Raw genomic sequence first — 12786 nt, forward strand, 5'->3', positions numbered from 1 at the left:
AAATAATGGAGTAGAATGGAGAAGGGTTATAGATAGCCTATAGCTTACAGAACACTAGTGTGGAATAGAGTAAGGTAACCAAACGTTTTTTGTATTTTATTAGGATCCCCATTAGCTGTTGCAAAAGCAGAAGCTACTCTCCCCCCTGCCCTCATTTCCCAATACACTGTAGCCGAAGAGGTCCTATTATATACTGCTTAGTTAGTTATCAAATGTTTATCAACAGAATTAGAAGAAATACATTGTTACAAGGCCTCTCAAATAGCTTCCCGAGCATTGGACTAGTAACTGAAAGGTTGCAAGTTCGAATCCCCGAGCTGACAAGGTACAAATCTGTCGTTCTGCCCCTGAACAAGGCAGTTAACCCACTGTTCCTAGGCCGTCATTGAAGATAAGAATTGACTGACTTGCCTAGTTAAATAAAGGTCCAATAAAAAACCAGAAGGGAACAATAGCTTTCACCTTTCAGGTCTTCCACAACAGTGAGCATGAGGGAATGGAGACAGGCAAGACAGTTATTGAACGCTAGGCAATTGGAACATAGTTTAGAGACAAAACAATTCATATTGACCTTGTACTTCCATCATAAAACAACTTCCAAATGTATAAACAATGACATACAGTATAAGCAGTTGTAAGAACTATAAACTGGGTGATAGGGGTGTGTCGGTTTGGGACCAAAATAAATAGTTACACTTTTGGAATGAAATCAGTGTGTCAAGTTGCAAACCAAAATATTAATTTGACTTACTCTCTAACTTTTGTATAATTTCAGCCAGTAGTTTTGAAAGTGGTGCTCACGAGCTAAAAGTGGTACCCGTTTTTTTGTGTACTTGTGTATCCAATTGTGTACTACGTCATCTATTTAGTGTGATATGTTATGCGTTTTGCCATTTATATTATATCATACACATTTAGCAATTTGTGTGATATGTTCCAAATCCAATTCCTGCAATATGTTTCAAATTTGTTGGACTTTAGATCCCGGAGTGCATCTTTTTTAAATAAAAAATTAAATAAAACCCCCTTTTTCTCCCCAATTTCGTGGTATCCAATTGTTAGTAATTACTATCTTGTCTCATCGCTACAACTCCCGTACGGGCTCGGGAGAGATGAAGGTCGAAAGCCATGCGTCCTCCGAAACACAACCCAACCCGGCCGGCTGCGACAGAGCCTGGGCACAAACCCAGAGTCTCTGGTGGCACAGCTAGCGCTGCGATGCAGACCACTGCGCCACCCGGGAGGCCGCCCGGAGTGCATCTTTAACTATGGAAAGTCAATCAACATTAATTCTTCCATTTGGGATGTGATTTGCTATTGATCGGTTTATTTGCGGACTCAACCTGCAATTAAAAGGGACTAAATAAACAGGCTGATTGTTCTCTACTAGATTAATTCTATCTGGGCTATTTTGGTTAGTCGTAATTTACAAACACTTGCATGGCTCTAAGCCTGTAATACTATCTGAGCTCCTTTCCAGAATCAGTGTTAGGAGTGTTTAACAATGTCTGACTGCTGCTGCTAATTTGCTTATTTGTCTTGCATTGAATGTGGTTGATTTCAAAGGGGAAACGGTGGAATGAGGGGGAGTTTGTAATTAAATCAAGATGTGTTTATTCTTCCTCAAAAGCCTCTGCACTGCTTTAGCTGAGAGCCAAAAAGTAAAGTAAAAAAACAAAACTCTTTGAAACAGTGGTTGAACGCTGTATAAACAGTTTGTGAAGCTGGTAAAACCAGCCGGTGGCTCTGAACGACCTCCACAGTTTGAGGAAGACGCAGTCTTCTTTCCGTTCTCCTTTACCTCCTTGAGTCAGCCTACAGCTTTTGCTCCCAATGCTGTATCTGGCTTGGATTCCATCTTCACACGTGGCAGACCGCCTCTCCCTGGCCTGCACGTCTTTTAGCCCCACACACAAGAGTATCAATTGCCCCTCATCCTGAACTTAAGGCCTTTCCACAGGATTTTATGAGGAACTGTAAGTGACAGCGTCCCCACTCCTCATAGCCACAGAGCGAATCAGCTGGTCTGGGGACCGTTGCTAACCTCATATGGGCTCTGCACTTTCCCAATAAACTTATCCAGGGCCTGTAACTGCTTTAATGCTCTAATAAAAATGTAGAGGCCAGCTTGGGAAACATGCCACAGATAACATGTACTTTACTTTAGGCATGCAGTGCCTTTGCATGGTCATTTTAGTCGAGGAGTACAAGTTTACTCCCTTCCAAAGCATGTAGGAGCATATCAGTGCTTTTGTCCCGATCAAAGCACAAGATGAACGATAGTGCATACTTACTGCCCTGAGGGATGAACAAGCCATGTCAAATATGTTTTATAGTTGCACATCCTGAGAGGATCTTATCATACACCAATATTATATAAACCTTACCAAGGAACGAACTAAAGTAACAACAACAAAAAATATCTGTCACTATAACAAAGAGCAATGGCTCCAATGGCCCGAGTTGACCCACAATTTCATGTAACACCACCCTCTTCTCTCCTTTCATGTGGGAAATGCTGATGATGACTATCACTGAGTCAACACCAAGGCAGCTGAATCTCACCCCAACAGCTGATCACTAAGGAGAGAAGGGAGAGCAAGAGAGGAGAGATAGAGAAAAGAGATTGAGAGAGAGAGCAAGAGAAAATAGAGGGAGAGAGAGAGCAACAGAGAGAGCAAGCGAGAGAGAGAGAAAGAAAGAACACTCCTTTTCTGGTGTGTATAGATCTCTACATTCTGGTGTGTATAGATATCTACATTCTGGTGTGTATAGATATCTACATTCTGGTGTGTATAGATATCTACATTCTGGTGCGTATAGATATCTACATTCTGGTGTGTATAGATATCTACATTCCTTTTTAGTGACTGGGCTGGGCTTGCATCAAAGCAGTTGGGACCAACAAGCAAGTTAGATTGATCCAACTTCCTTTCCCACAGACTAGACATATTTACAGCCTCAGATAGGGATTTAGGGGGTTGGAGTAATCCCCCAAATCTCTGCTACCGCTTTTAGAAGTATTTTCCAGCGGGTTTACCCATGTACTCTGTCCTTAGAGTAGAGGGTCTGAGGCTGTGGATGGATACAAAGCTCAAGAGCACTTCTACAATAGTGTTCACAGCAGATAAGTGACTATTACACACTCCATGTTGAATGTTAAATGGATTAATTCTACACGGTTTGAGCGGAATAATTGTATTTTTATAGGGGGAGAGAAAAGTTTAGCCAGTTTGTTGAAATTATAATTTGCTTGGGGGTTCGTGAACAGGGAGAGAGTGTGTTGTCCTGCTCCAACTCCATTCATGGAGGGGCCCTCGGCTCTGGAGTGATCTTGAGGAGAGGCTCCTGATGGGTAGGCTATTTCTGCCCCTGCTGGCCCACTTAAAACAAGAGGTCTTCAGCATGGAGAAACGTGTAGCTAGGGCCCCATCCATCTCAAGCCACAGGAAGCCTGGCTTTCAGGGGCTGTGGAGCACGTTCCTCAGTCCACATTACCCTACTCTACCCCTGTCTCTCTGAGTTTTCCCAGTCCTACATGCGGATTCTGATTAAAAACATAACTGGGTCACACTTTTCTCTGGTTGAAAAAGGGGTGGGACTTAGTAAAGGTATGCGTAGATGCACAGGGAAATGTTGACTGATAAACATGAAAAATGTAGAAAGAAATGGTTTTACATCAACGTGAAATAGGAAAATTAAAGTGAACCACCTGCTGTCTAAACCTCCCACACCAAACATACAAGGGCAGTTTCATGACTAAGCTCCCATTCATCCACCAGTGGGAGGAATAATCCATAGTCATGTCGGCCATGTGGGTGTCAGTACCTCAATGGGTGATCGCTCCCATTCAGTCAGACTGCAGGGTTCTGGAACACCACACAGAGTTCTATTCCAGAAGTCTCTCCTCCTTGGAGCTCTGCAGCTCTCTCCTTTCTCCCTGCAATCGCCATGCGGAGAGGAGTGACCAGATGTTCATTAATAAAGGATATGATCACCCTCATTGGGGTGACCACAGCAGTGCAAAAACACCAGCAGCTTGATACATTATTGCCTCATTCTGTTTGAGAACGTCACACCACACAATACCCATAGTGGACAGTATACTAAAGCCTCAGACACACTCTACAACACCACAGCCAGGTATGCAGAACAACAGTACATGCTGATAAAGCATACTACTTGAAGAGAGAAATAGAAGATGCAAAATTGAACACAATATGTGGTCTAGGACAAAGACGTAGACTTGTTTTCATGTTGAACATCAATAGAGAGTAAAAATCCTCAGGTCGGTCGGCCCAGTGATTTAAACACAGCCGTGTGATTATCTTCTTCTATTTAAGCCAATCACTTGGGTAGTGCTCCAATTTCTCCAGAGGCTCCTGTAACGGTTTAAACTTGAGCCATCCAAACTTTTAGTTAAATAAACCCTTGCTCAAGTATGCCATGTTTAAATATTTAGTTTGAGAAAGACTGGCTGGAAGGGGAGAAGGATCAGTCAAACAGTGGTGGGTCTGATTGAGCGGTTCTGTCTGTCCATTCTAGTCCAGGAGGGAGTACAGTGCTCTGCTTATGTCCACTTACAGCTCCGTTTGATTTGCAATTTGTTATCAACACAATTCAAGGCCATGGCAGAACATTCCTCAGACAACTGTCTAGAGGACACTTTTCCTCCTCGTTGTTGCACGAATAAGAACATGTAGTAGACTAAGAAAACAGAACATAAGTCATGCTTACTAAGTTTTTACAAATTACATTTTAAAAATTGGTCAGATGTAATTTGTGCAGTAAGTAGGAACTGAAAGTATGTTCCTATTCAATTTCCAATGGCAAAGACAATATAGGGAAGAGAGATGGGGGAAAAAAATTAAAATAATTGTGAACAGTTAGTCCTCGGGGTTTTGCCTGCTACATAAGTTCTGCAATACTCACAGACATGAATCAAACCGTTTTAGAAACTTCAGTGTATTTACTATCCAAATCTATGAATAATATGCATATCTTATATTCTTGGCATGAGTAGCAGGAAGTTGAAATTGGGCACGCTATTTATCCAAAACTGAAAATTCTGCCCCCTAGCTTTAAGAGGTTATTAAGAACAAATGCTTATTTACAATGACGGCCTACAACTCATGCAACAGCAGCCACACACACACAGTTTGGTAAATGTATCAGGGTTAGGGATCAGGGAGGGCGTGAATCAGAGCCCAGGACGGACTGATATAGCTTCCTGTTACAGGAGTGAGAGTGTGAGAGAGAGAGAGATTGCGTGAGAGAGACCTAGAGAAAACCAGGATGCTCTTTTATTCATCTGTAGGACAAAATATTACCATTAGCTCATGCTTTAAATACCTCCGTGATTTGCAACAGAGAATAGCACCTTTGAAAAATCGGATCAGTCCTTTCAGCCTGCAAGAATGCCTATTACAAACACCAAGCTCCAGTCAGTTTGATCGGTTGGTGTTGTCAAAATATGATTGGTTAGAAACTTTCACACAGGCCCATATTTTATAGCATTAGTCCATCTGAACTCTATGTAGACCTACACAGGAATAGGAAAACAGACTGGCTTACTCACCAATCCATTTCCACCCTCCCCTTTTCACCTCAATAACCCTAAAGCGTTTCACTTACATCACTATCTCACAGGGGAATTATGATTTTAGTACTACAGGCTATTTTGGATTAAAATTAATTTAATTGATGAGGTTTTTCAGAATAAAGTAAAAGCGAAGGTGTGTAGAGTCAGGATTGAATAGACTTGTCTGATATGAACAGATGACATTGGAGGAGAAAAGGGGGATTTAATACACTGAATCTGATTTCAGAGCTTATCTAAGTGGCCAATAGAAATATAAAGAGGATGACTTCCTGACCACACAACAGAGGTTCTGTGAGGGGGGTCCTCATCCAATCAACAGTGTTTCATCTCAACCAACCCTGAAATAAAACAACCACCCATCCAATTCACCAACTACAAAAACAACAACAGTTCACTTTGGTCAGGCCATTTATTCCACCCAAGGTCCATTTCATTATCAGATTTCCTGCAATAAGCTGTGATGACACACGCTCCATGTCGATATGACCACCGTTGCTTTCTCCACAGGAGCTGTCTTGGCTCCGGTGGCAGTTATGGACCGGTAACTGAAGAGGGATTGGCATTCTAGGATCAACAGAGTATGTGTCAGGGTAGGGAGTTATCCAGATTTTCATACCACTTCCATACAATACACACACACACACACACACACACACACACACACACACACACACACACACACACACACACACACACACACACACACACACACACACACACACACACACACACACACACAGTTAAAGTTGGAAGTTTACATACACCTTAGCCAAATACATTTAAACTCAGTTTTTCACAATTCCTGACATTTAATCCTAGTAAAAATTCCCTGTCTTAGGTCAGTTAGCATCACCACTTTATTTTAAGAATGTGAAATGTCAGAATAATAGTAGAGAGAATGATTTATTTCAGCCTTTTTCTTTCGTCACATTCCCAGTGGGTCAGAAGTTTACATACACTCATTTAGAATTTGGTAGCATTGACTTTAAATTGTTTAACTTGGGTTAAATGTTTCGGGTAGCCTTCCACAAGCTTCCCACAATAAGTTGGGTAAATTTTGGCCCATTCCTCCTGACAAAGCTGGTGTAACTGAGTCAGGATTGTAGGCCTCCTTGCTCGCACATGCTTTTTCAGTCCTGGCCACACATTTTCTATGGGATTGAGGTCAGTGCTTTGTGATGGCCACTCCAATACCTTGAATTTGTTGTCCTTAAGCCATTTTGTCACAACTTTGGAAGTATGCTTGGGGTCATTGTCCATTTGGAAGACCCATTTGCGACCAAGCTTTAACTTCCTGACCGATGTCTTGAGATGTTGCTTCAATATATCCACATCATTTTCCTCCCTCGTGATGCCATCTATTTTGTGAAGTGCACCAGTCCCTCCTGCAGCAAAGCCTCCTTCCTGAGCGGTATGACGGCTGCGTGGTCCCATGGTGTTTATACTTGCGTACGATTGTTTGTACAGATAAGCGTGGTACCTTCAGGCGTTTGGAAACTGCTCCCAAGGATGAACCAGACTTGTGGGGGTCTACAATTTTTTTTCTGAGGTCTTGGCTGATTTCTTTTGATTTTCCCATGATGTCAAGCAGAGGCACCGAGTTTGAAGGTATGCCTTGAAATACATACACAAGTACACCTCCAATTGACTCAAATGATGTCAATTAGCCTATCAGAAGCTTCTAAAGCCATGACATAATTTTCTGGAATTTTCCAAGCTGTTTAAAGGCACAGTCAACTTAGTGTATGTAAACTTCTGACCCACTGGAATTGCGATACAGTGAATTATCTGTTGGTAAACAAGTGTTGTAAAATTACTTGTGTCATGCACAAAGTAGATGTCCTAACCGACTTGCCAAAACTATAGTTTGTTTAAAATAAATTTGTGGAGTGGTTGAAAAATTAGTTTTAATAACTCCAACCTAATTCTGACCTATTCCTACTTCAACTGTGCCCACACGCACCCACACACAAAACTATTTAGGTATTAGGGATCTTGATCCAGGAGGGATTGAATGTCTCTGCTGTAACTAACAAGCTTGATCTTGACATCTAGCTACTTAGCTACAAATTAGCAAACCAAATGCATAGCTGGAGCCCTGAGGTGGATATAATTTAGTTCACATCTAAGATTTCTAATAGTTATACCCTTATAAGCAGTGTCATAGTGTCACACTCCCCCCCTGCAGCCCCCACCCCAAAAATCTATATACATATATATTTTTAAAGATATTGGTATTTTGAAATATCCCGGTATAAGGTATAAACAGTATATCACCCAAGCCTAGTATGTCTTGTGTTGAGACAGGTCTGAGACAGCACTAAGGAATAAGGAATAGATGACTCATTCAGCATCCACGTGTACTGTGTAATCATGAAAACTCAGCAGAACACACAAATACACGCACACACACTCACACTCAAAGACAATCCAACAAAAGGTAGAGGCATTGAGACACTCAGGAGCCCCTCCACCACGTTCCACAGAACAGAAGACTGCCGTTACTGATACCCTTCCATCTGTCTTTCCCTGCTACTCACTGTAGCTTCTATTACTTCCCCTTGTGTAGACTTTGGCCCATTAGAAATCAGTGAGAGAGCAACACCCTGAGAAGAACTAAATGACCCAGGCACAAGGCTGTTTATATAATCCCGACCTGCCATTCACCCCTGTTTATTTGAACTACGAACAGCACCATCCATGTGTGTGTGGAGGGGGAAGGCAAGGTCGGCTATTCTAAAGCATATCCTGTGTCCTGCCCCTTTCACACTCCTCCACGCTCTTAACCACGCTCTTAGCACACTTTTCACAGTGCGTTTATCTCCCAGCAGGCGCCGGCGCTCCTTTGCTTCTCCAGGCACAGATAGTCCTCTGTGTGCCCAGCCAGGGTTGCACGGCAGAGAGAGAACAAACACCCCCCTGCCTTCCTGAAGGCACAGAGCACTGTGACCCACATATGGGTAGTACTCTTTCAGCTTTTAACCACTGCCTGCTAGTCCCTCTCCAGATCCCTCCACTGCACAATGCCAGTGACTATGCATGGAGATTACTTAAAGCAGCCCCTGTGATGAAGGAGGGAGACTGGAGGAATAGTGGGTTTGGGATGGGGTTGGTAACAGTGCCTAGGGGTAGGGGAGGATGAGAGAGTGTATCGTCAATGAACCCAATGTTTTAATCCACAGCCTGGAAGGACTGGGCCACCAAGCCAGATACTGTGACATCTCAAAGAACACGCATGCGCGCACAGACAAATAGATAGATGTCTGTACAATTTGAGTTAACTTTTCGTAGTTTACTTTTTGTGGGTGTGAATGTACTGAGATGTAAAATAGCAGACATTTAGCTAGGCTGACATTCATGAAGGACTGGTGGGCTGTGATTTTGCTGCTTACAGTTGCGATTTCTGACTCCCAACTATCCATGTGTGGGTTTCTCTAAAATAGCAACTCATACATCAATGGCAAGAAGTAGACTGTTCAGTATGATGTGGGAATATTGACCAGGAAAATCAGATAGCAATGCTGTCACATTTGACATAAGACTACGTTATGATTCTAATGTTTCAGGCTCCACCCATTCTCAGTTACACACTAGTTTTACACAGTGTATATGTGCAATCATTAGAAAAATATAACCTAGCAACTGAATGTCAGTTGAGGTCTGTTTTGGGTTAAAGTGATTTTCCTTCTGAAGACTTCAACCCTCTTTAGATATCCCCTAAAGGCCCTTTGACTTGTTGGACTCGTTGACCATTTACTTGCAGGTGGAATGTTTAACTACTGCAAATGTTTCCTACTCACCTCTGTTGCTATGCCTAGCATCTGTAGCTCCCACCAGTCACTTTATACAGAAACACACTCACATACATACACATGACCAGCTGAGAATATTACTCATTTCCATCATATTCACTACACATATAATTTGTTTTCTTATTGTGCAATGCTTTTCCAGAAGAGCTTGGGCTAAACTACAAAATAAGAACATTTAATGGTTTGGAATTGGACACGGCAGTTTGATTTCAAAATCCCCTTTTACATTACGGGAAAATCAGCCTGAATTCCAAATCCAATTGAATTAATCCTTGTATTGAATTTAAGAAAAATGTGCTTGGTGCCAGCTCTGGTATGTAGGCCAGTGTATTAGTGGGCAGAGTAAAGCCTGCTGCTATGATACAGGCTGCAGTGCTACTGGTTTGCCAGCCAGAAGACAGCGCTGCCTGGAGTCCAGTTGAATGACCCTCAGCCTGCCCACCCAGCTTTAAAGAGGATGAGGAGGTCAGAGAAAACAGACTGCGAGAGGGAAAGAGAGAGAGAGAGAGAGAGACTGCGAGAGGGAAAGAGAGAGCGAGAGAGAGACTGCGAGAGAGAGAGAGAGAGACAGAGAGAGAGAGAGAGATACAGAGGGAATGAAAGAGAAGAAGAGAGAGAGCGAGAGAGGGGGAGATGGAAAGCGAGAGAGAGAGAGAATTGAAGAGAAAAAGCAGTGGAAGAGAAGTCATTCATCTGACATGGTGCCACCAGGAGTTGGCATTTGGCTGGCTACAAGTAATTAGAATACATTTCCCCATTGAGTTTATCACATTATTGAAACCTTCCATTGACAGATCATTCTGGTTTTCTCATCATAAGACTTCTGTATGTCCCCTACTGCTTTGAGAGGGAGGCCATTAATCTACACAGTGAAACCAGGGGCTGGAGGGGTGAGGTCACTGACATGGACCAACCAATGAGAGTTCCTCTCTGTCTCACAGTGCAGAGCCCTTGGCCATCACTAAATCACCGCCCTCAGTCAAGATGACTTCCCGTGGGCCCTAGGGCCCTCTGCTGTGCCGACACCTCCAGGGAGAGTGTGAGGAAAGCTTTGGACTATGTACAGACTCAGTGAGCATAGCCTTGCTATTGAGATAGCCTGCCTTCTCTTGAGAGCCAGGTCTGCCTATGTGCACAATGCCCACAAAATGAGGTGAAACTGAGCTGCACTTCCTAACCTCCTGCTAAATGTGTGACCATATTAGAGACACATATTTCCCTCAGATTACACAGACCAACAAAGATTTTGAAAACAAAAATGTTGATTAACTCCCATATCTATTGGGTGAATTACCAGTGTTGTCACAAGAATATGTCAACCAGTGAAGAACAAACACCACTGTAAATACAACCAATAGTTATGTTGATTTATTTTCCCTTTGGTACTTTAACTATTTGCACATCGTTTTAACACTGTACATAGCCATAATATTACATTTGAATTGTCTCTATTCCTCCAAAGTGTGTCATGTTTACTGTTAATATTTTATTGTTTATTTCACTTTTGTTCATTATCTATTTCACTTGCTTTGGCAATGTAAACATATGGTTGCCATGCCAATAAAGCCATTTGAATTGAATTGATAGTATACCTGGCATTAATGTGCCGTTTGATCAGAGGTATATTAGTATTCGGCTGGCCTGACCAAGCCTGGTCCCTCTGTGTCCCCTAAGGCCACGGACCTGATCAGCCCACTGTTTCATCTCACCTTAAACTCTATTGATTACTCCTAAAACGCAGAGCCTTTAGTCTTTCATGTGGACATAGGGGAGGACGTCCATTTCCTTGACCATTTCCAATCAATACATTGGAAAAGGCTGGGAAAAGTATTAACTGAGAGAGCAGCTTCAGTCTCTTAAAAACATTTGAAAATGGACAGATGATCACGAGAAATGGTTAGATAAATCTAAAAATAAAAACAAGCAGTATAAGATGTCTCCCAAATTGGAAAAGATGATGACATTGCACAAAATGCTTGAACACATGAACCCTGCCATCTGAGACACATTTAGTATGTGCAAATTATTACATATTTCTCAAAAATAATATTTGAGAAGTCTTTAATCTGTTGATGCAAGTTTACTCCTATTGAATGTTATATTCTAAGCATAAGTAAGCAAAGTATAGTATAGTGAAGAAGCCCAAACCCAGGGGATGCTACCCCCTCTGAGCACCCCCCACGTCAGCCACCCTGATAGCCCTGTCATGACGTGGCCCTCTTTGGGGATAGCGAGTACCATCCTCCTCTCTCTCTTCCCCCTACATCCAGGCTCTGTTATGAAGGTCATAAATTCCTAGAGGAGTCTCTCCTCATGACCAGACAGTATAGAGAGAAAGTTTCACAAGAGAACAAATGAAACTCTTCCGCATCACAGAACTTGAGAACTGAACAATGTCTGTCCATGTTTTGGAGAATGTGTACACGGTCGGGGGAGAATCCAGCTAGGACCGGTCCATTTTGTTTAATGTTTGTGAAACTCATGAGACAGCCACATTACCATAACTCTGTTTATACAAGAGTCTCAGTTGTGATGCTTGCATCTAATTGTTGTGTAAAATGAATGACTAAAGATGAAACTTTGTGAAATTATGTAATGTGATTTTAAACTGTTTAATGAAGGAAACTCCAACTCCCTTTGGAGTTTAACTAAGTCATAGGCCCGCCCCATGAGCACAGACATTGATCTAGTGTCATGGGACAGCTCTTTCCTACTGTTCTGGATATAACCCCCACCTTGGGAATTTCCCTTGAGACCAGCTTACCTCGATTACCGAGAGGGCTAAGGTTTGAGTAGAGACTATGCATTCCTCGTTTCTGAATTCTCAAGCATACCACGTGGTTAAAATCTGAGACTATCGATCCGACAGAATAAGAGCTACTCTTCGATACTAATTACTAGTCTGCAGCTAGAAATTATGTACCCATGAATGCGAGAACCGACAACCGCCGAAACATCTATCCTATAAGGACATTTCTGAATGGGACTCTGAAGTACCCATTCTAACCACGAAAGACAGGCTGATAAACTTCCAACAGAAAGGACTATTCCAACAGAGATCACGACGACACACTGAGAGTAAATATATATATTGTTTACAATAATCCGTGAATGAGTGAGCGTTCATGTGCGAAGGATTAGCATTGCAATTATTATAATTATCAACCGTGTAGTGTCTTTTGTCTTTCGCGCCCTTCTCAGTCCCTTTGTCTACCAAGCCGCCATTCCAGTTTAGCCCACTAGGGCACATCCCCTATCATTTCCTTGTAACCATATCTACTTTGTTTGTGTGTTTTTGCATTTCTGTGATTATTTAGTTAGTTAATAAATAAATGATTGAGACAATTGATGAATGGATGATTCATAGTAAAG

Source organism: Oncorhynchus clarkii, chromosome 17 (genome assembly GCF_045791955.1).
Source record: "Oncorhynchus clarkii lewisi isolate Uvic-CL-2024 chromosome 17, UVic_Ocla_1.0, whole genome shotgun sequence".
In the NCBI taxonomy this organism is placed as follows: domain Eukaryota; kingdom Metazoa; phylum Chordata; class Actinopteri; order Salmoniformes; family Salmonidae; genus Oncorhynchus; species Oncorhynchus clarkii.